The sequence below is a fragment of the Peromyscus californicus genome, unplaced genomic scaffold (genome assembly GCF_007827085.1).
Source record: "Peromyscus californicus insignis strain IS unplaced genomic scaffold, ASM782708v3 Scaffold_11__1_contigs__length_118956290, whole genome shotgun sequence".
Taxonomy (NCBI): Eukaryota; Metazoa; Chordata; class Mammalia; order Rodentia; family Cricetidae; genus Peromyscus; species Peromyscus californicus.
Genome location: NW_026294402.1, coordinates 86,090,347 through 86,112,729, shown reverse-complemented (window position 1 = coordinate 86,112,729; position 22,383 = coordinate 86,090,347).

Genomic DNA, 22,383 nt, shown 5'->3' with positions numbered 1-22,383 from the left:
GACCAGACCTGTCCTTGGTGCATGATCTGGCTTTTTGGAACCTAGGGCCTATGCTGAGACACTTTGCTTAGCCTTGGTGTAGGGAGGAGGGGACTGGACCTGCCTCAACTGAATCTACCAGGCTGGGCTGACTCCCCAGGGGAGACCTTGCCTTGGAGGAGATGGGAATGGTGGGTGGGTTGTGGGGGAAGGCTGGGGTGGGAGGAGGGAGGATAGGGGAATCTGTGGCTGATATGTAAAATTAAATTAATTATAAAATAAAAATATTTATTAAAAAAACAAAAAAGATACATACATTAGTAAGGACTTTCTGAAAAGATCTTTCATAATTAAGAAAACATTTTCCCAAATTGACAATAAAAGGAATATATAACTGAAAACCTTCTACACAGATAATGAAGCAATTAATAGAGTGACTATAGCATACCCAATGGCAGAAATGTTTGCTAGCTGTACATCTAGTGGGATTAATATCTAGAATACATTAAAAAAATCTCAAAAAATAAAAATTACTAAAATAAATGATGAAAATTAAAAATGGGTATATGATTTAAACAGAAATTCCTTTAACAAGTACAAATCAAGTTTAAAAAATGTGAAAAACATTGAGAATCTTCAGGCTTCAGAGAAATTCAAATTAAACCCATTTTGTGATTCAGTTTCCCCTCAATCAGAGTGGCCATCGTAAAGAGAACAAACACTGAGGTCTGGTAATAATCAAAAGAAAAGGAATCATATGCTCTGCTGAAGGAAATGGTGCAGTTACTATGGAAATCACTATGGAAGTTCCTCAAAAACTAAATATTGAACACCCATATGATTCAACTACACCACCCCTAGTTATAAATTTGAAGAACTCTGTCAACATATAACAGAGAATTTTACATATCTATCTTTATAGTAGCACTGCTCATAATAGTCAAACTATGAGATCAGCCAAGTCATCTATTGACAGATAATTTTTATTTCAGTTTTTTTCAGCCATAAATTAGAGTGCCACTATCCTGTTTAATAAAAAATGGATGCAACTTCAGATTATCAGTGAACAAAATTAGCCAGACTCAGAAGATTAATGTTCCATATTTTTCTTATATTTGAGAAGTCTAGATTTTATATATTTTTATATACATATACATAGCACACATATGTATATACTTATAATGAATAGATAGATAATGACAGATAGATACATAGAGGTAGACAGAATACAAGGAAATGCAAGACTGTCAGAATGAGAGGGAATAGCAGGTGAAATTTGTATTTCTTTATATTATAATATACATATTTTGTGTTATTTATTTTTAACCATATTATAATCTGATATAAGAATAAAATACAATTATTTCTCTGTCTTATTTACTCATAAAAGCCATTCTTTCTGTAGTGTTGTTTGTAAAGTGGACTAAAATTTAAATTTGGTAGAGATCTAGAGGTTAAGATAATTGGACTGAGAAATAACAGTGTTCCCAAACACATATTGTCAAGTATGTACCTAATTTCTTGCCTTTTATTCTCTCTGTCTCATGGAAGCAATTTAAGCATGGCTTAGAGGAAAATGTATCGTAGAAGATGCAACACGAACTTTCTGCTGTAGTTTATCACTGCAAAAATCACTTCTATAATTGTGCAGCCTTGCTTGCATTACTTGTTAATTATCTTTAATTATACTTTCAGTCAATTACTCAAAATGTGACCTTTTCTAACAAAAGTCATGCAAGAAGAATATAGGTGAGGTACAGGAACTAAACCATAGGCAATACACAAACTCATGACAGCAAATTTTTTTTTTGCCTACTGATTCAACACTTAAGTAACCCACTACTAATTACAGTTTCACTTCTCTGTTTCTATGAAATGAATTACTTTTCCCACCAAACTCCCTAACAAGCTATAATATAGAAATGTTCTTTAACCTTTATAAAGTAAGTAGCTCTAATGGACTTTTGATCATCACAAACAAATTAAATTGATAGCTGTCATGTAATCTTCATGTGCTATATTTCAAGAGAGCCATGTTATACACAGAATTTTGAGTTACAGTCTCTGAATGGATGAATATTCTTTACTTTGTTTTGATGCTAATGATTCAATTCTCAGAAAAAATTGACCAGTTGCATTACATTCGAAGGCACTTAATTGGTTACAGTGAGCTATAAGACTCCATCATATCTTGTTGTTCCTTTGCAGCAAGTGAAGCATTGCTTGGACCCTGAACGTCATCTCTACCAAGGACTGAATACGATGAAAAAGTTTGCAAGTTTGTAAACTGTGTGGAAGATCAAAAGCACCACTATCTATTAAATGATAAATGAGAAAACTGAAGTGCACTTCTTTACGAATAACTTCTCATGGAGCCATAGCTATTTAGGTAAAGGGGGATGTCCTAGGCTTTATTCTTTCCTGTCTTAAGCAGAATTCCCTCAAAGATTCACCTAATAGTGGACAGCACAGGACAGATTGCCTCATCTGTGCATGATATTAGCATGTACAGTGAAGACCATGGCAGCTTGTCCTGTATGTTTGACCATTGGGAGTTCAAAAACACTTTGTTCTTGTTGCCTATCAGAGGGCAACTAACCATCAATAACCTTTTTATGAGTATATTGTCTCACCCAACTCACAAAAATACTGATAACTGGTCACGGTGGTCTTAAACGATGGCCAGACTGTATTGAGCAGAAATATTGGTAATTGTAAATCTCCAATGTGGAAGAAACCTTCTTCTCATCATGGTATTATGAACTAAAGTGCCCCAGCTCAGACTCCACTTATCTCAGGGTTACAATTAAAATTTTATAGTGTACAAATTGTTTGAGCATGGTACTTTGGAACTTCTTTATATAGTAGCTTAATTTATACCTATGTATTTATCACAGGTTCCACCATCACCAAATGATTGTATTTTCTGTCAAAAGATGCACTTAGTATGGATGTTTGTGGTCAGACTAATTTTTAATTATTTTTGCATTTAAACCCTGCCAAATATAACAAAAGTATCATCATTTATTTTCTCTATTCAACTCTATGTTTGTAAACATACCGCAAGCTTCTTGAAGTCTGACTCTTACTTATTTGAAGCTCTGCTTGACATCATAGCAGTGACAACCTGGCACAGTCATAGTACATGAAAAGCAGCTACGTGGGCAGAACATGGGCTTAGCACAGAAGCTACAGCTGTTGTGCCCTTTTACCAATGACTTCAGACTGAACTTTTCCATGTGGCATCTACTGAGGACTAGCTGTTAAGACATGCTACTTTCAGTGTCTTGTAAAGAACAGAAAACCACTGAGCAAGCCAACAACTAGAGCACTGCCTGATTTCCCCTTTCTGTTACCTTTCTAATTTTGTCTTTCCTCTTCTTTTGTTTAGTTTAATTTATTATAGTTACGTTGCAAGAATTTTCATGGTATTTTGAAATAATGGTTTAATGGTACCGTGGAAACTGTATGCTCTATCATATGATTTTTGTTTTAATTAGGTAACATTAGCTAGAACACACAGTTTAGGTAAACATATTTCTCAATAACTTTTATCTTAATTACCTGAAACATAAGTTTGAAGTTTTACCCATAACTTCAGATAATTTAATTTTTTTAAAGGACTCAGATCAACATAATAAAAATGACATATAATTTATTCTATTGGTATCAATATGATTATAAATATTTATTATTTTATGTTCAGTATTATTTGCACAATATGAAAAGTAATGTGATAGTACCTTGCTGTTGCTCATTTGCTCAGTGTTCCATGCTTTGAGGAAATTTTTAAAGTAATAGACAGGCACAGAAACTGTTACTGGTGTCATCTTATTTGAACAAATGAAATTTAAAGCAACATTCTTTTCTTGCTTCAAGATAACTTATATAGCATCATTTGGGAAACTTATTAGCAACCACGAATGAATAAGAAGTTATACATAATAATTTCCACGTTTAGTTGCTTTTCTTTTTATGTACCATTCAAGCAATGATGTATTGGGAAAGCGGCCTTTCATATTCACTTCTAATGAAATGTATGTTATCACCACACATTACAAAGAATAGTTTTAATCAAAGGAAAGGACTCTGTAAATGTGTTCTATTTAATGTAACAATTCAATTTTGAAAACCATATTAAGGAAATAACAGTTGAGGTAGACAAGAATTCATATAAAAACAGTATTCATGGTAGAGTTATTCAAATAATAAAATTCAACGTGAACCACATATTTTGAAGGGACACTGGCAGCTAAAAAACACTTTATGTAAATGAAATCTTTAAAATAATATTTAATGGATACCTTAATCCTTTTTTCTAAACTGAGGATACTGAAGATATTTAAAGTGAAATATCCTTAGGAAAATAAAAGTATCTTAGTTACACAATCTAACAAGGAAATGGAAACAGTGATGTCACTTTGCCCTATTTTCATGATATTCTGTAGTTCCTCCAGTTACTATACTGAGAATGATCACATTTATGATTTAAAGAAAAAGCATATCCTGTGAAAAATGACTCTGAACATCTGTGGATGTCAACCCATGGCTTATGTAGCTCTCAACACAATGCCAGGTGGGACAAAGATCTTGAGCTATGCTAAAACTTCACATGGCATTCATAAAGATGGCCACTGTATTCGCCCGTGCTGCACTGACTTTTCATCTTTCGATCGAACTTCCATTTCTCTCTCATCGGTTCCTTATCAGAACTGTTTCCTTTCACCTTTCCTTTAAATGGCTGATAGCCTCCGGGTTTTCTCCACACTTTCTGTTTGCAGAGGGCTCTGTACCCTATTGTTCATGAGGTAGAACAAAGAAGAAACATCTGGGCTTCTCTATAAAGCAAATATTATAAGAACAAATGCATGAGAGATGAATTATACTTTAGTTCATATTTTTGTCACACAAACACACCTGTAAACAAAACATTTGGAGAGGGTGTATGCTTAGTCATTTTCTTTGCTTCCTCTCTGTTTGTCCTCTCTATTTCTCTCTGCATCTCTCTCTCTGCCTCTTCCTGTCTCTTTCTGTGTTTCTATCTCTGTGTGCCCTCCACCTCCTTCTGTTCCAAAAGTGTCTAAGTAACAACAAAAGAAAAACAAAGCTTGAAATATCATCTGAGAACTTGCATCTCTACAGAAGCTGTTTAGACTGAAACTGCTAGCAGAGCATGAATTATTAAAGATAATTATTCTAGTGCAGGAGAGGTGGCTCTGCAGTTCAAAGTGCTTCTCGCTCTCCCAGAGGATGGGAGTTTGGTTTCGAGCACCCATGTTGGGAAGCTAATAACCACCTGTAACTCCAGCTCCAGGAGAACTGAGTTATCTTCTTGATCAAGAAGAACCACACTCTTCTTGCCTCCACAATACCAGCCCATACTTGGGACACACACACACACACACACACACACACACACACACACATATATATATATATATATATACACACACACACACATAAAATAAATCTAAAGAACATTGCATAGTTTGTTATCCAGCAAACCTTTTTGGGTTGGAAATGTCCCTCTACCTGTTGTCCAATCCCAAGCCACTAGCCACTAATGTCTTTTTGCTTGGCACTTGAAACTTAATTGACATGATTGCAAAATTTTAATTGGAATTTTTAATATCTTGCAATTTTAATTATTTTAAATAACCAACCACACACACTTGCTATCAGCCATATTGGACTGTGAATGTCTATTCACCCTTATGTTCACATAAGCATATATAGCTTTACAGTCTCTATTTAGTTATATATTTGAATTAACTACTATTAATAAGAATTTTAATTTTCAGAAAAGTGTAGGAACTAAATTTGCCAAATTTGGTTATATTTAGAGAATCCAAGGACTGGAGAGTTAGTTCAGCAGTCATAAAGCACTTTCTGCTTTTTAGAGAACCCCTTTGTTTCCTAGCATCTCCATGGTGGCTCAGAATTATCTGCAATTAGCATTTGGGATCCAATACCATCTTATGGCCTCTGTTGGCACCAGGCATGCACTTGGTGCACATACACATGTACAGGCAAAATACCCATGCACATAAAATAAATAAATTGAAGAAGAAAGAAAAAATATCCCAGTTTTAATTTGCAAAACATAAGAAAATGAGGCAGGGTAGATGGTGCACTGGGTAAAATGACTACTGGATAAGCATGATAACCCGATATTGGATACCTGGGATCCACACTAAACATCCGGGTAGGATTGCATACAGGAGTCTGGAAATATGCAGATCCCTAAAGCCTGCTGGGCAGCCAATCTAACTAATCACTGAGAATTCAGTTAGGGTCCTACCTCAAAAAAAAAAGTTGAGAGCAATGAAACAAGACACTCTACCCTGATCTCTTGCCTGCACACACACACACACACACACACACACACACACACACACACACACACACACACACAATGCACATACACAGGAATGTACATACATGTACATGTGTACATATTACACATGTATTATACCTTATACTACACAAAATATACACATTACAAACACCAAATGCATATATACATGCACATGTGCACAAGCACACTAAACACATACAGTGCACACATGCATGTACATGTGCACCACACACATCTATATATACTTTACATATACATATGCACATAAGCATACATATATACTAGACACACATTCACATGTGCACACACTATATACACATACATGCATACACATGATCACAAACTATGCACAAAAACTATATACACATGAGTGTATGCACACATCATACACATGCACTACATACACACATAATGTGCATACATAAAATATCATGAAGTCACATGATAACTCTGCTCTGTGTGCTTTACTAAATATTTTGTATAAAGTAAAACTATGAAAATTAACATTCTCCAACTGAAAAAGGCAGGAAAAAGAAAAATATTAGAAAAACATGCTATATATTCATATATAACTGCATATATATAAATATTTGTATACAAATGTATATGTGAATATATACATATATATGTATATATGTGTATAGCTACGTAAATATACACGTGTAAATATGTATTCAGGCTATATCAAGGTTCTCGACGATATTTAGTTTATGTTCATAAAATACATAAAATGCCTAATAAATTTCATGTATGCAAGCATAGTATACTGCATATAATATGTGTGTGTGTGTTTGTGTTTGTGTGTGTGTTTGTGTGTGTGTGTGTGTGTGTGTGTGTGTGTGTGTGTGTGAATATATATTCAGGCTAAATCAGGATCTAGGTGATATTTAGTTTATGTTCATTAAAGTGCATAAAACACCTAATAAATTTCATGTATGTAAGAATACTGCATTGCATATAATAGTTATGTATAAATGTGTATATATACATAAATATATATTCAGGCTAAATCAGGACCTAGATGATATTTAGTTTATGTTCATATGTTCATAAAGTACATATAACTACTAACAAATCTTGTTTGTAAGCATACTTCTACATTGCATATAATAGATTTACATTCTTTATAATATCTGTTATTGCTTTCTGGATATTTTTAATATTTGGAAATGTAGAAGAATCTCATATTCTAATTAACTCAAAACAGCTCCTATTATCATAGGTTTAAATTATCACTTTAACTTTATCCTATTTATCTGTGCAATTGTATTTAACATAATCATTTTATACATAGTTGTGTTGTGCTCCATTGAGAGGCTACAGAACATTCATTTATCCATTCCCCCCTTAGAATATGAAATAATTTTCCAGTGTCTTATTTAAAAACTAGGATAAACAACAATTTTTAGCTGTAGTGTGTTATCTTCAACAACTGATGTCATTCTTGCCCACAGTAAATTTATCATGGCTATTACTTTAAGAGAAGTCTGCTTAGAATACAATATAATGGCAGTTTACAGAGGGTAAAAAAAAATGGATGATATTCACAGAAATTTGCTTGGTAGCTATTATTGAGGCTCATGTTATTAGTAGTATGCAAACTGTAGTTACTAGTATTTTTCTATAAATTGAAGTTATATCAAAACTAGAAATGTGTATTTTTACTTGCTTCCAGTAAGTAGCTGTTTATTTCTTTCAAGTCTGGTTTTTAGAAAATCCTTATTCACATAGGCAGATCCTGTCTTCATATTCCTTCATAATAAATGTTTTTCATCAATGGTGAAAGTACAGAAAGGAATCAGCAGTGTCTTTTGGTCTTATATAAGTCATGGGAAGGAGAAATTTACCCAGGTGCTTCTATGCGGTCACTAGTAATTAACCCCAAATCTTCACTTCTTTTAGATTTCGAAACTATTCTTCATGTTAGGTAATAGCCTGGAAGTGATGTAGCTACTTCAAATATAGAAAGCCAGTAAGCAGAATTTTGGAGACTTAGGGTTTTCAATTAACGAAAACGAAGATAAGCTGGTCCATTACTGGTCCTGCCTGGAGGGATTAGGTTAGTCCTGCTAAGGGAAAGCACACACTTCACAAAAACAAAGCAGGCATAATGAATGCAGACGGGTTGAGGATGAGCGCAACAGACATTCAGAAAGGCATATTCTGGTGTCATTAAAGAGAACAGGATGAAACACAAAAGGCTGCTGTGTTTGCATTTCAGTTTTACTATTCTTGTTTACCAACCATCATGCAAGTCTAATATTAAATTAACTCCAATACAGCTGCATGTTGTTTATTCAGACCTTTCTTCCAGTTAATGATAAACATGCTTCTGTTTATTTATACTCAGCTACAATTTCTGATAATGTAGGGGGTGTTGAAATTCAATGTAAAGGCTAAGACAAAAGCTGAAATGGTGTGCTCTGTTTTGTGAATTGCAGACGCTGCCTTGCTGATACAACACCCAAGATTCTAAGCTGACATCAAAGCAAAAAAAAAAAAAAATCATCTGAAATGACAGCAGCAGCTGCAGCATCCGCCTCTAAATTAGGTTGTGTTTCAAAGTCTGGACTCAACTGCTAAGCAGTATAAAGACCCAGGAGGAAGGCTGCCCAGCAAAGAGTGAGCCTTCGACCCAACACATCAAAGTAACACATGCTAGGAGAGCAATAAACGCATGTGGCCCACATTCACACACCACCTAATTGTGCTGGGCTCATGAAACCAAGATGAGCCTTCAGCTGATTCCTGGGTTAAGAGAGGATTTGAGATTTTCTTCTAAGCAAAAAGCTGACACAAATTGGTTGCAGATTAGAGTCTGACTTTGCAATGAAGCATTCCAGTTTCAAAAGATGGCCATTTTGGCGTCATATGGTATCTTCAGAACACTGTCTCCTTAATGTAATGACATATAAGTGAATCATTAGGTATGAATAGCAGTTAAAAATATGCTTCATAAATGAAGCAAACCTTAATTTGTATATTTAAGGACAGATGCTTTGAGATGTTTTCAATCTTATGCATATGAATTCCCAATTTTGAGGGAATTTATCTTTTAAAACATAAGGTTTTTTTTTTTAACAAGAACCTGGAATAGCAATATCTCTTAAGAGAGGAGAGAGATGGATGTATGTTTGCCGAGTAAGTTTTAACATAAATACCTAGTATCACTACTACAGAGAGAAATGACATAGCATATTCCATGTCTCACTTGGCAGTAAGAAACACATGGCTACAAATACTTTTATCTTGTATGGTTTTTTTGCTGACTCTTGAAGTACATGTACTATTATTATATCTACAAAATATTCTTCTATATGTGTGAATTGCCAAAGTTGGCTTACACAGTTGCTTGAGATGGTAATTATAATTAGTGAGAGGATGATAATTAATCTTATCAAGCAATATGTGCATGAGTCTTTACTGAGCTATGCACAGAAAAGAACACTCTAGAATCATCTGAAATGATTAGTAACAGGTGTGAATGGAAGGAAAATACATACATGTCCTAAAATTTTAAATTTCAGGGCAGAATACACTCTGTATCATGGCCAGTTCTCAGAACCATGATGAAGCTCAAATTTCATTGACATTCCTTGGTTCTGCCTTTATGTCTAGTTTATATGATATATTGAGTTATAATATCTCATTTCTTGGAAAAATAAAAGCATCAAATACTTTGCACAGAGCCACCATGTAATGATAATTTTCTCATTATACTGGAGGACTAGGGTAGAAGACATTGCGGTGCATTCTAAACAATTTATTAATATCTCTGTTACCAATTTCTGGTGCTTAAAGAGGACCCAAAAGGAAAGGAAAAAAACCTCTTTTGACTTTGTGGCATTTTGGGTTGCCCTGTGTCTCTGGACATTTTCACATTCTTTGGTGGCAAAATATAGACTTATTATATGAATGAAATTACCTACATAGGTACCTTTTCTCAGAGTCAGAAGAGCATATGGTGAAATCATAAAGATCATGGTTCATGTTTCAACAGTTTATAATGAATTCTTCTCCTGACCAATCTCTATACCGTACATCCACCACAAGGCACTGGGGACCCTCATATCAAAGATCTACTTAGGAAGGTGTAGCAAGAACTCAGACTTACAAGATTTTTGAATTTGCCCTTAGTGGTTACCCAGACCCTGTACTTGATATATGCATACCATCCTAATTGTGAATTCTGTCCTTTTAGGACTTGGCTCTTGGGTACCTCACCTGTCCAGTTCTCTAACTATTTAACTACTGGATATTATTATGAGCTGTTTTTATGTCTGCTCCATGCTATAATGAGGGAAGACAGTGGTGGCAAACCGTTAAAGTGTCTTGGCCTGTTGCCACCATGAAACATAGCATCTTGTTATGTCAGGATTTAATTATTTCAAAACTGTACCTTACTTCAGTATGATTAGCTTAACCTAAAGTGAGGTAAAACATCATAGGAAATTAAAAAGGAAAGCCTTTAGGCTGATTACTGAAAAATCTTGTTGTTTTGTTCTATACACCTATTAATTCATGGGTTTTTCTTCCTTATTTAAAAGCATGGTCAGTATTAAGATTGAATGTATTCTTAAATTAGACAGTATTATGTCAAAACACCATTGTATTTTTTTTTTGTTTTATAATTTAATTTAATTTTACATATCAGCCATGGATTCCCTTGTTCTACCCCCTCCCACCCACCCATGCCTTCCCCCCAGCCCATCCCCATTCCCATCTCCTCCAGGGCAAAGACTCCCCTGAGGATTGAGTTCAACCTGGTAGATTCAGTCCAGGCAGGTCCATTCCCCTCCTCCTAGGCTGAGGCAAGTGTCCCTGTATAAGCCCCAGGTTTCAGACAGCCAACTCACGCACTGAGTACAGGACCCGGTCCTACTGCCTGGATGCCTCCCAAACAGATCAAGCTAATCAACTGTCTCACTTATCCAGAAGGCCTGATCCAGTTGGGAGCTCCTCAGCTATTGGTACATAGATCATGTGTTTCCATTCGTTTGGCTATTTGTCCCTGTGCTTTATCCAACTTTGGAAATCAATATGGCGCTTTCTTAGAAAATTGGGCATCAATCTCTCCCAAGATCCAGCTATACCACTCTTGGGCATATACCCAAGGAATGCTTAATCATACCACAAGGGCACTTGCTCAGCTATGTTCATATCAGCATTGTTTGTAATAGCCAGAACCTGGAAACAACCTAGATACCCTTCAACTGAAGAATGGATAAATAAAATGTGGTACATATACACAATGGAATACTACTCAGCAGAGAAAAACAATGACATCATGAGGTTTGCAGACAAATGGATGGATCTAGAAAAAATCATCCTGAGTGAGGTAACCCAGACTCAGAAAGACAAACATGGTATGTACTCACTCATAGGAGGATACTAGATGTAAAACAAAGATGACTAGACTACTACTCACAACTCCAGGGAGGCTACCTAGAAAACAGGACCCCAAGAAAGACACAGGGATTGCCCAATGACAGAGAAATGGATGAGATCTACATGAACAACATGGACGTGAGTGAGGGTAATGAAGGGTGAGGGTCCAGGGAAAGAGAGCTTGGGGGAGCGGGAGATCCCAGCTGGATCAACAACAGAGAGGGAGAACAAGGAATAAAAGACCATGATAAACAAAGACCACATGAGAATAGGAAGAAGCAAAGTGCTAGAGAGGCCCACAGAAATCCACAAAGATATCTTCACAACAGACTACTGGCAGTGGTCGAGAGACAGCCCGAACTGACCTACTCTGGTGATCAGATGACCAAACACCCTAATTGTCGTGGTAGAAACCCCATCCAATGACTGAGGGAACCGGATGCAGAGATCCACAGCCAGGCCCCAGGTGGAGCTCCAGGAGTCCAATTGGTGAGAAAGAGGAGGGTTTGTATGAGCGAGAATTGTTGAGACCATTGTATGTTATTAGGGGTGATGGCATTCATTGCCATCAAGCAAACAAGAATGGAAGCAGGTGACCCATAGAAAGTGATGGCAGAAACTTAAATGGAAGTGATAATTATGCAGGAACTGTGATAGAGATGGAGAAAAGTAACAGGTTAAAAATACAACGTGGGCTTGAAAGCCTGAGTTCCATGCCCAGATTCTGTACGGGAAGGAGACAGTTAACTCCTACAAGTTGTCCTTTGACCTGCATATGCACGCTGTGGCACATATATCTCTCAGAAAATAAACAAATGAGTGTAATTTTCAAAAGAATACAATTACTAAATATCTTATGATCAGTTAGAAAAATACTCCACCGATGCTATTTGACCAAAAGATTCAAAAATATATTCTTTCAGAAAGCTATTGTGATAAATAAAACACTGACAAGAAAAGAAACTTTAAATAATATACTAAAAATAAATCTAAGTATCTCTTTTTAATTAGTTTTAATATTTTCTGTCAGAAATATAGTAGATTGCCTCATGTCACTACTAAAAATTCCTTCCTAAAAGACTCTTTCATCATGTTATATCTATTAATTCAAAGCACACAATGATGCTCATGTGCCTCTCCAGCGACATCCATTTTAGCATCGCCTTCATCAAGCAGAAAAGTCTTTATTTTTGCCATTTAATTAAATTCAGCTTTGTGATATAGAATAAAATCATATCAACAGAAACATGCTATGCGCCCTTGAAACTTGAACGAAATGATATACTTTGATGTTATCTATTGTTCTTATAAATAAAGTAATATAAGGGAACATTGTTAGTAACTTCTCTCATTTGTGTGATCTGGCAAAAAGCAGCATAAGGGAAACTGGTTTATTTTGGCTGTCAGTTTGAGAAGGGATACTGTGCACCATGGCAGGGAAGCCATGGCTGCAGGAGCTCAAGGAGCCTGGTCACTTGTATCTGAAGTCAGAAAGTAGAGTGTAAACAGAAACTGGATCCAGACTATCAAGCCTGAAATTCCATTCCAAGTGATCACTTCTACAATCTATCAATATTTCAACTCCTGAAGGTTTCACAACTTTTAAAAATGGTACCTCTAGCTGGGAGTGTACAGAACACATAAGCATGAGGGACATTTCACATTTAAACTGCAAGCATGAAATTTAGCTCTTTCTATTTTTATCAGAAAAGTTTCAAATCAAAATAGTCCTTTCATTGCTTCTATGAAGAATAACAATTTATTCTGTCAGGATACAGTTGAAGGACCTACTTCACGTCAAAATATTTCCACCTCCTATCAACTGGTGAAACTATAATAGAGAAAAATTTGGTAAAATTCCAATTTTCTCATGAAACCTTTTATAGCTTAATCCTTTATAATGATTCTCATGAACAGTTCTCTTTTTTTCATTTTCATCTTTCTTGCTAATAAAGTGAATGGTTTTTCTTACAGTATGAGTATACCTCATGCAAGATTTAAACACAACTTCTCATCTTGTATTTTAAACTTTTTTAGAGGTCAGTTTTTCATATATGTGAAGTTGTGGGAAATACTATGCTGATTTTCCATATGACCTCTAGCTGATCTGATGTCTCCAGCAGCAGCAGCTTGTAGAACTGCAATGCAGTATGATAGCCAGGCTCTGGGAAATGCAACAAAGAAGCAAAAAAGTACCATGAAGAGCATTACTCCCTTTGCTCTGGGACTGTGAGGTCCAAACTCCTGTCACTGTACTCCATTCTGAATCTTGCAACAAATTCTCTCTACTAATTTTCTAGAAATTTATCACATCAAGATTTATATCAGTGGCAGCATACATAGAACATGTGAGTTTTTGAAATTGTCTTGATTTTATGAAAATCAAGCATCTGGCAATTAATGCAGTTATTACGTCGTTTCAATTTTTTGAGTTTGTAAATATTTATTTTGTGTTGCAAAATCTGATTCATTTTAGAAAAGCTTCAGAGTGCTGTAGCAAAAAAAAAAAACAAAAAAAAAACAAAAAAACAAAAAAAGAATGTACACCCAAACCAAAAACACAAATCTCACCGGGAGGAAAAAACTTGATATCTCAAGGTGCTTTCATAATCATAGTGGCTTTCAAAATCCAGGTGGTTAACATGATAATGGCAGCATGTTTATAAATCCTTGGCAGTGTCACAGAATAGAGCAGAGGTGTGGTCAAGAGCTACAAGCACACCTTGATATTTTTACACCATGTTTGAGTGGCCAAATCCAGAGCTGGCTTCTGCACTTCCAGAAATTCCTCCAAGATTTAGGTCACAAGGAGATAAATTTAGGCATGCGAGTTACTTTGAAAAATTTTGTGGCACTTTTAGGAGTTGAGTGCTTTTAAGGAGAAAAAATTGTAACCAACTATAGAACTGCTAATGGTAATGAGCTGAATTTAACCCATAGGAGAAATATAATGTCTCTTTCAAAGACCCAGTCAGAATCTCTATGAATACTGAAATTTGTGAAATGAACAATGGAGTCTGAATATGGGCTACAATAGACTGTAAGGTTCATTTAATCAGATCACCTCTAAAGTTCATCAAACATTTCAGTGTTGGTAGAGTTAGATTGATATTCCCTTTAGTTGTTACTTCTGAACCTAAAATTGCATCCATTCACTTCTAAAGAACATAGCTGTCAGTTCACTGGCAGAGTGGGCTACCATATCAAAGAACATTAATAATGTTCATGCATATGAAAGTCAGAGGATAACTTATGAGAGTTAATTCTCTCTTTATACTATGTGTCTCATGACTTGAACTAAATTGAGTTTGGCAGCAAGTGCATTTATCCACTAGACCACTTCATCATCCTAAGATAAAGATCATTTGTGAGCCAAATTTAAGAAAAATTTTACATTTATAATATCACTTACCCTCACAATATTTGCACGGTAAATATTAAATGATGGAGACAAGCTTGGGTTAGGCTGTCTGAGTCGAGAATATAGCCTTCAGGAAATAATGGATAATCATGGACCAGTGATTTGATTAGTGCACTCTTCAAAGATTTAAATGAAATAATATCATTAAAACTGACAAGAACTGTGTGTTTAGCATAATGATAAAATATACTACAAGGCTTTAAGTCCTTTGCCCATAGATAATCTTGTATAATTACATGAATATATGGCTCATCAATACCCTCACCAAGGGAGTTCTAGTTTATGGAATTCCTTTGACTTGGCTGATGCTTCACCCCATAAATGCTTCTAAGTCTTCCCCAAACACCTCTAAATCTAACATTCCCTACTCTTATTGATGACAAATCCTTTCTGGTTACCTATTAAATAGGATACAAAAAACCCTATGTAGTTCTTTCTCTCAAACTATCTTGCATACGATCTTTTTTTTTTTTAATTTATTTTAATTTATTTTGCAATACAATTCAGTTCTACATATCGGTCACGGATTCCCTTGTTCTCCCCCCTCCCGTCCCCCTCACCTTCCCCCCAACGCCCCCCCCCCCATTCCCATCTCCTCCAGGGCAAAGCCTTCCCCACAGACTGAGGTCAACCTGGTAGACTCAGTCCAGGTAGGTCTAGTCCCCTCCTCCCAGGCCAAGCCAAACAATCCTGCATAGGCCCCAGGTTTCAAACAGCCAACTCATGCAATGAGCACAAGATCTGGTCCCACTGCCTGGATGCCTCCCAAACAGATCAAGCCAATCAACTGTCTCACCCATTCGGAGGGCCTGATCCAGTGTGGACCCCTCAGCCATTGGTTCATAGTTCATGTGTTTCCATTCATTTGGCTATTTGTCCCTGTGCTTTATCCAACCTTGGTCTCAACAATTCTCGCTCATATAAACCCTCCTCATTCTCGTTGATTGGACTCCCAGAGATCCACCCAGGGCCTAGTCATGGATCTCTGCATCCAGATCCCTCAGTAGTTGGATGAGGTTTCTAGCACAACAATTAGGGTGTTTGGCTATCCCATCACCAGAGTAGGTCAGTTCGGGCTGTCTCTCGACCATTGCCGGCAGTCTGTTGTGTGGGTATCTTTGTGGATTTCTGTGGGCCTCTCTAGCACTTTGCTTCTTCCTGTTCTCATGTGGTCTTCATTTACCATGGTCTCCTATTCCTTGTTCTCCCTCTCTGTTGTTGATCCAGCTGGGATCTCCCGCTCCCCCAAGCTCTCTTTCCCTCGACCCTCGCCTTTCATTACCCCCACTCATGTCCAGGCTGTTCATGTAGATCTCATTCCATTTCTCTGTCATTGGGCGATCCCTGTGTCTTTCTTGGGGTCCTGTTTTCCGGGTAGCCTCCCTGGTGATGTGAGTAGCAGACAATTCATCCTTGTTTCATGTCTAGTATCCTGCTATGAGTGAGTACATACCATGTTTGTCTTTCTGAGTCTGGGTTACCTCACTCAGGATGATTTTTTCTAGATCCATCCATTTGTCTGCAAACCTCATGATGCCATTGTTTTTTTCTGCTGAGTAGTATTCCATTGTGTATATGTACCACATTTTGTTTATCCATTCTTCAGTTGAAGGGCATCTGGGTTGTTTCCATGTTCTGGCTATTACAAACAATGCTGATATGAACATAGCTGAACAAGTGCTCTTATGGTGTGGTTGAGCATTTCTTGGGTATATGCCCAAGAGTGGTATAGCTGGATCTTGGGGGAGATTGATTCCCAATTTTCTAAGAAAGCGCCATATTGATTTCCAAAGTGGTTGTACAAGCTTGCATTCCCACCAGCAGTGGAGGAGAGTTGCCCTAGCTCCACATCCTCTCCAGCATAAGGTGTCTTCAGTGTTTTTGATCTTAGCCATTCTGACAGGCGTAAGGTGGTATCTCAGAGTTGTTTTGATTTGCATTTCCCTGATGATTAGGGATGATGAGCAATTCCTTAAATGTCTTTCGGCCATTTGAGTTTCCTCTGTTGAGAATTCTGTTTAGTTCTATAGCCCATTTCTTAATTGGACTGTTGGGCATTTTGATGTCTAATTTCTTGAGTTCCTTATATATTCTGGATATCAGTCCTCTGTCAGATGTGGGGTTGGTGAAGATCTTTTCCCATTCTGTAGGCTGTCGCTTTGCCTTGTTGACCGTATCCTTTGCTCTACAAAAGCTTCTCAGTTTCAAAAGGTCCCATTGATTGATTGTTTCTCTCAGAGTCTGTGCTACTGGTGTTCTATTTAGGAAGTAGTCTCCAATGCCAATGCGTTCAAGACTACTTCCTACTTTCTCTTCTAGCAGGTTCAGAGTAGCTGGATTTATGTTGAGGTCCTTGATCCACTTGGACTTAAGTTTTGTGCACGGTGATAGATATGGATCAATTTGCAGCCTTCTACATGTTGATATCCAGTTTTGCCAGCACCATTTGTTGAAGATGCTTTCTTTTTTCCATTGTGCACTTTTGGCTTCTTTGTCAAAAATTATATGTTCATAGGTGTGCGGAGTAATGTCAGGGTCTTCAATTCGATTCCATTGGTCCACATGTCGGTTTCTATGCCAGTACCAAGCTGTTTTTATTACTGTAGCTCTATAGTAGAGCTTGAAGTCAGGGATCGTGACTTGCATACGATCTTTAAGGAACACAAACCAAATGGGTAATCACAAAACAGGTTATTTTACCTCTTTTAACAACAACCTGATGGTAGGGCCCAACCATCCCTGACCTCAGGGGACACTTTTCTTTAAAACTAGGTAGTTCCATGGAACCACCTCTCTCATTGAGATGAAAGACAACCCTACTAGAAATATACCTTTGAAGGAAAATGGAGCACATATGAAAGTTTTGGGTCTGCCCAAATAGTCAAGTTTTGTCTTTTTTCTGTCTTCTTTCTATTGTTAAAATGAGACAAAAGTATTCCAGAGTCATGTTACCTATTCTCCAACATTTCTTTAACAAATTTACATTATGTATCTCTTGCTTACCTTCATACCTAATAGCTATTCACTGCCACAATTTAAAAGTAAGATGGTAAGAGCCTCATACTAACACCCTGATATTTTTTGAGTGTTGAATGTGTTACGGATCAATGTTCCATGTTCAAGATACCTTGTATAGCCTACTGTTGTATAACTATTTACCCTTGACTGAATACTAGCTCTAGTGACTAGCATTCATGATTCTGGAAGGTACTCTGAATGTTATTGGAGGAGAAAAGTGATCACCAATATTACCCAGTTACAAACTCTGTGACTTCCAACAATGACTTGTCTGTAGAATACACTAGTGCAAAAGTGCCACAAACACAAATGTTGTGGGAGTAACCAACCACTTTTTAAAAGGCCCACACCATGAGATGAAACCCATACCTGAGATAAATCATGGACCCTAAGGGAAAGCCTACTATTATTATTCTACTAAAGGAACACAACAATAAAATGACTCCTCATGACATATTGATATGTCCACAGACCAGTGCCATAATCAATTCTCATTAGAGAAGCTTATTCTTGCAGTAGAGGGGAGTTAACACAGAGACATACAATTAGAACAATGTTCAAAAAGTTAAAGACTTTGGATTACTCAGTCCTAACTGGGATGCTTTAAGGCTCAGGGGTAGATGTAGAAGAGAAGGCACAAAGATCCTTAAGAGCCAGAGCTGATGTCTTTCAGACAAAGCACACATAAGAACTACACAGGCTCAAAGCAGACAAAATTCTAGTGTTGAGAAGGGAACATGGACACAAAGGTCCATTTCTAACTTAGTACCCATTGGCAATTGATATCTTCTGGGAAAAGGAAACTTAGTTTTCTTTAGTAAAGTATCACTGGGTATACCAGCCACAATCCAAGGTAGGACCATGGCCAGGAGTATTTGGCCAAAAGAAAATGGATACCATGTTTTCTTGTCAGATTTTTCTGATTGTTTGATTTTCTTTTGTTGTTGTTTTGTTTTGTTTTTGAGGGGGTATTTTTTGTGTTTTTGGTTTGTTTTGATTATAGTTTTTTGTTTTTGATTTGAGAAAGCATGAAATTCTGTGGGTTGGGAAGGTAGGGTCTGGGAGGAGTCAAAGGAGAAGAAATAAAATCAAAATATAGTACACGGAAATTTTTTTCAGGAAAAAAAGAGGGATTCATATTAGTTAAAAATTTTGAAAGTAGGGATAAATAAAATTTGAAGAGATGAATAACTATGATATGATGATGTTTTGAAGTACCTAGAAAGTATCTAACTCAAATTTGTAGCCAGGGCAAATTAATTGAAAGAACAACACTATGTGCAGAGTTCTTCTAAAAAAAAAACCTACCCACAGAATACATACAAGTTGGAAAACTGATGAATAATGGAAGGAAAATAGGCTGCATGTGGCAGACATTGATACTTATAAATCTAATATTCTTCTTCTTTCTTAATCCTCAAAAGAATCCAGTTTTCTTCCAACATCCATTCTATCCATATGCAATGATATGATTCAGGAGAGGCCAGCACCAGCCCTAGAACCATTAATGGTCCTGAATTTCTAAGGTAGATTTGCTCAGCAATAGCACTACTGATATTGGGTACTCTGTTTGCATGAGCATGCTACAAGTCATGCGGAGTCTTTCCTTACATTGCAAACCATTAGCAGCATCTTTAACTTCCATCTCATAGGTGACATTAGTACATGCACATAACCACAGCTTAAATAACCCAAAGTACCTGCAGACATGAACAAGTGTCTGCTGGGATGGAGCAAATTCCTTTTCTCAACAACTACAGGTGTGAACAATCAAAATGGCTCTAGAGAAAAGACATATAATGAATTTCTGAGTCCTAGTTTTGTATATTATTGTTATTTTATATCTGCAATTTCTACCATCTCTGTTCCATTCTGAAATGAATAGTATCCATAGGTGATAGAAGGAAGGTGGAAAGAACTTCATCTCAGTCTTTGATTTTGTTGTTTATTGTTGTTAATTCTACTTGGTGCTTGGTAAAGATATATCCCCTATTTATTACTGATAAGAATTCTCATTATGTTGCCCAGGAGGGCTCTGACCTTGAACATTCATCTCTCTGTTCTGCTCCTTAATTGCCTTGAAAAATGAATTCTTTGTTGTGGGGAGCATTCTGAACATCCTCACATATTGACTAATATATCAATGGCCTAAGACAATTTTCAATGAGGTTCTGCAAATTACACTTAGAGATTTTAAACTGGCAAAAGAGTAAGCGCCTATGCACCATCCTGAATTCAAGAATATTGAGGATAATTGGGAACTTAATCCAGATACGGCTATACTATAGAAATTTAAATGATGACACAAATAAATATGGATTGATTAGAACTGAAAATGCTGTGTGTCCTTAAAAGTAGTCACTGGAGGACAGCTCAACCAAACTTGGCCTGGGTATTTTAATGAAGATTTGAATGTGATTAGGTACTAACTACAGGATAGAGATAGCAAACTGAAGAAGAGATCCATGATAATGAGACTTTGTAAGGACAGACAGAAAATGGATATGGAGAGCTATAACACCACTTTGGAAAAAAGTGTTTGCCAGTATTCAGAGGCAAAGGTAAAGTTTCCACTTTATGATCTTTTGTCACCTTGTGCACAGTCTTGCTTCTCATTTGAGATGCACATCTGTAATACATGTCTAACACAGTTGTAGTAATAGCCCTCTACTCTTGAGAGAAGACTTTTGCTTACAGCATTTGAACTCTTTTCCTTATAGACCTGTGTGATAGAGACTTCCACATAGGTAAAGCACTGTAATAGTTAAGTGTGATTCTCACTTTGACAGGATCTAAAATCATTTAGAAGGCACACTTCTGGGCATGTCTATGAGAGATTTCACAGATTAGGTTAACTAAGGTGAGAAGACCCACCCTAAATCTGACCTGCACTACTCAATGGGCTGAGGTCTCAGATTGCGTAAAGAGGAGAGTGAGCTGAACACCACCATTCATCACTCTCTGCTTTCTGACTGTGTTTGCAGTGTAACAACTTCCTCTTCTCCTGCGGCCTTGCTCTTCCCCATGATCATGTACTGTATGCCCTCCAACTGTGAGCCAAAGTGAATTTCTCCTTCCTTCCTTAGGTTCACATTTATCAGCTGCCGTGGGATGTTCTGTATGTTAAATGTGTTGCTCTGATTGGTTAATAAATAAAACACTGATTGGCCAGTAGCCAGGCAGGAAGTATAGGCGGGACAAGGAGAGAGGAGAATTATGGGAAGTGGAAGGCTGAGAGAGAGAGGCGCTGCCAGCCGCTGCCATGACAAGTAAGCCACGAGCCTCGTGGCAACTTATAGACTAATAGAAATGGGTTAAAAGAACTAGATAACAAGAAGCCTGCTGCAGCCATACAGTTTGTAAGCAATGTAAGTCTCTGTGTGTTTACTCGGTTGGGTCTAAGCGACTGCGGGACTGGCAGGTGAGAGAGATTTGTCCTGACCGCCAGCCAGGCAGGACCAGGAAAACTCTAGTTACAATCAGCCTTACAACAACCTCCAGAAACCTCTCTCCTAACCCCTGGTGACCTCCATTCTATTCCTTGCTACTGTGAGTTCTACGTTTTTAGATTCCACATTAAAAAAATGAGCTTCATTGTATTTTTTTCTCTACTTGGCTTTTTCCACTCACATATTCATCTTCCAGATTCATGAATATTTTCCCAAATGGTAGGATTCCTTCTTCTCAAGCTTAAATATTATATTGTGCATATGTGACACATTGTCTTTGTCTACTCATCCATTAAAGGACATTTAGATTCTCATTTCTTGGTTATTTTGAATAGTGTTGCAATAAAAATAAGAGGGCAGATATTTCTTTCACATCCTAACTTAAAGTTATGTGGACATAATCTAAAGGTGAAGTTTCTGGGTTATATGTTAATTATACACTTAGTGTTTTGAGAAATCTCCATAATGTTCACCATTAGAACTGAACTAATTTACATTCACATTAACAATATGCAAGAACTCTTTCTCTACATTCTTGGTGTCATTTATCTTTCATCTTGGTGTAGCACAAAAAGACGGTTGCATCTACATCTTGATTAAAGGCATTCTCACAAGTATGATGTGATACCTCATCAGGGTGTTTACTTTCATGTTTTTGCAGATAAATGATGTAGAGAATTATTTCATATATTCATTGGCCAATTTCATGTTTCTATTTAAAAACACCTATTTAGGTCATTGGCTCATTTTAATATGGTTATTTGTTTTCT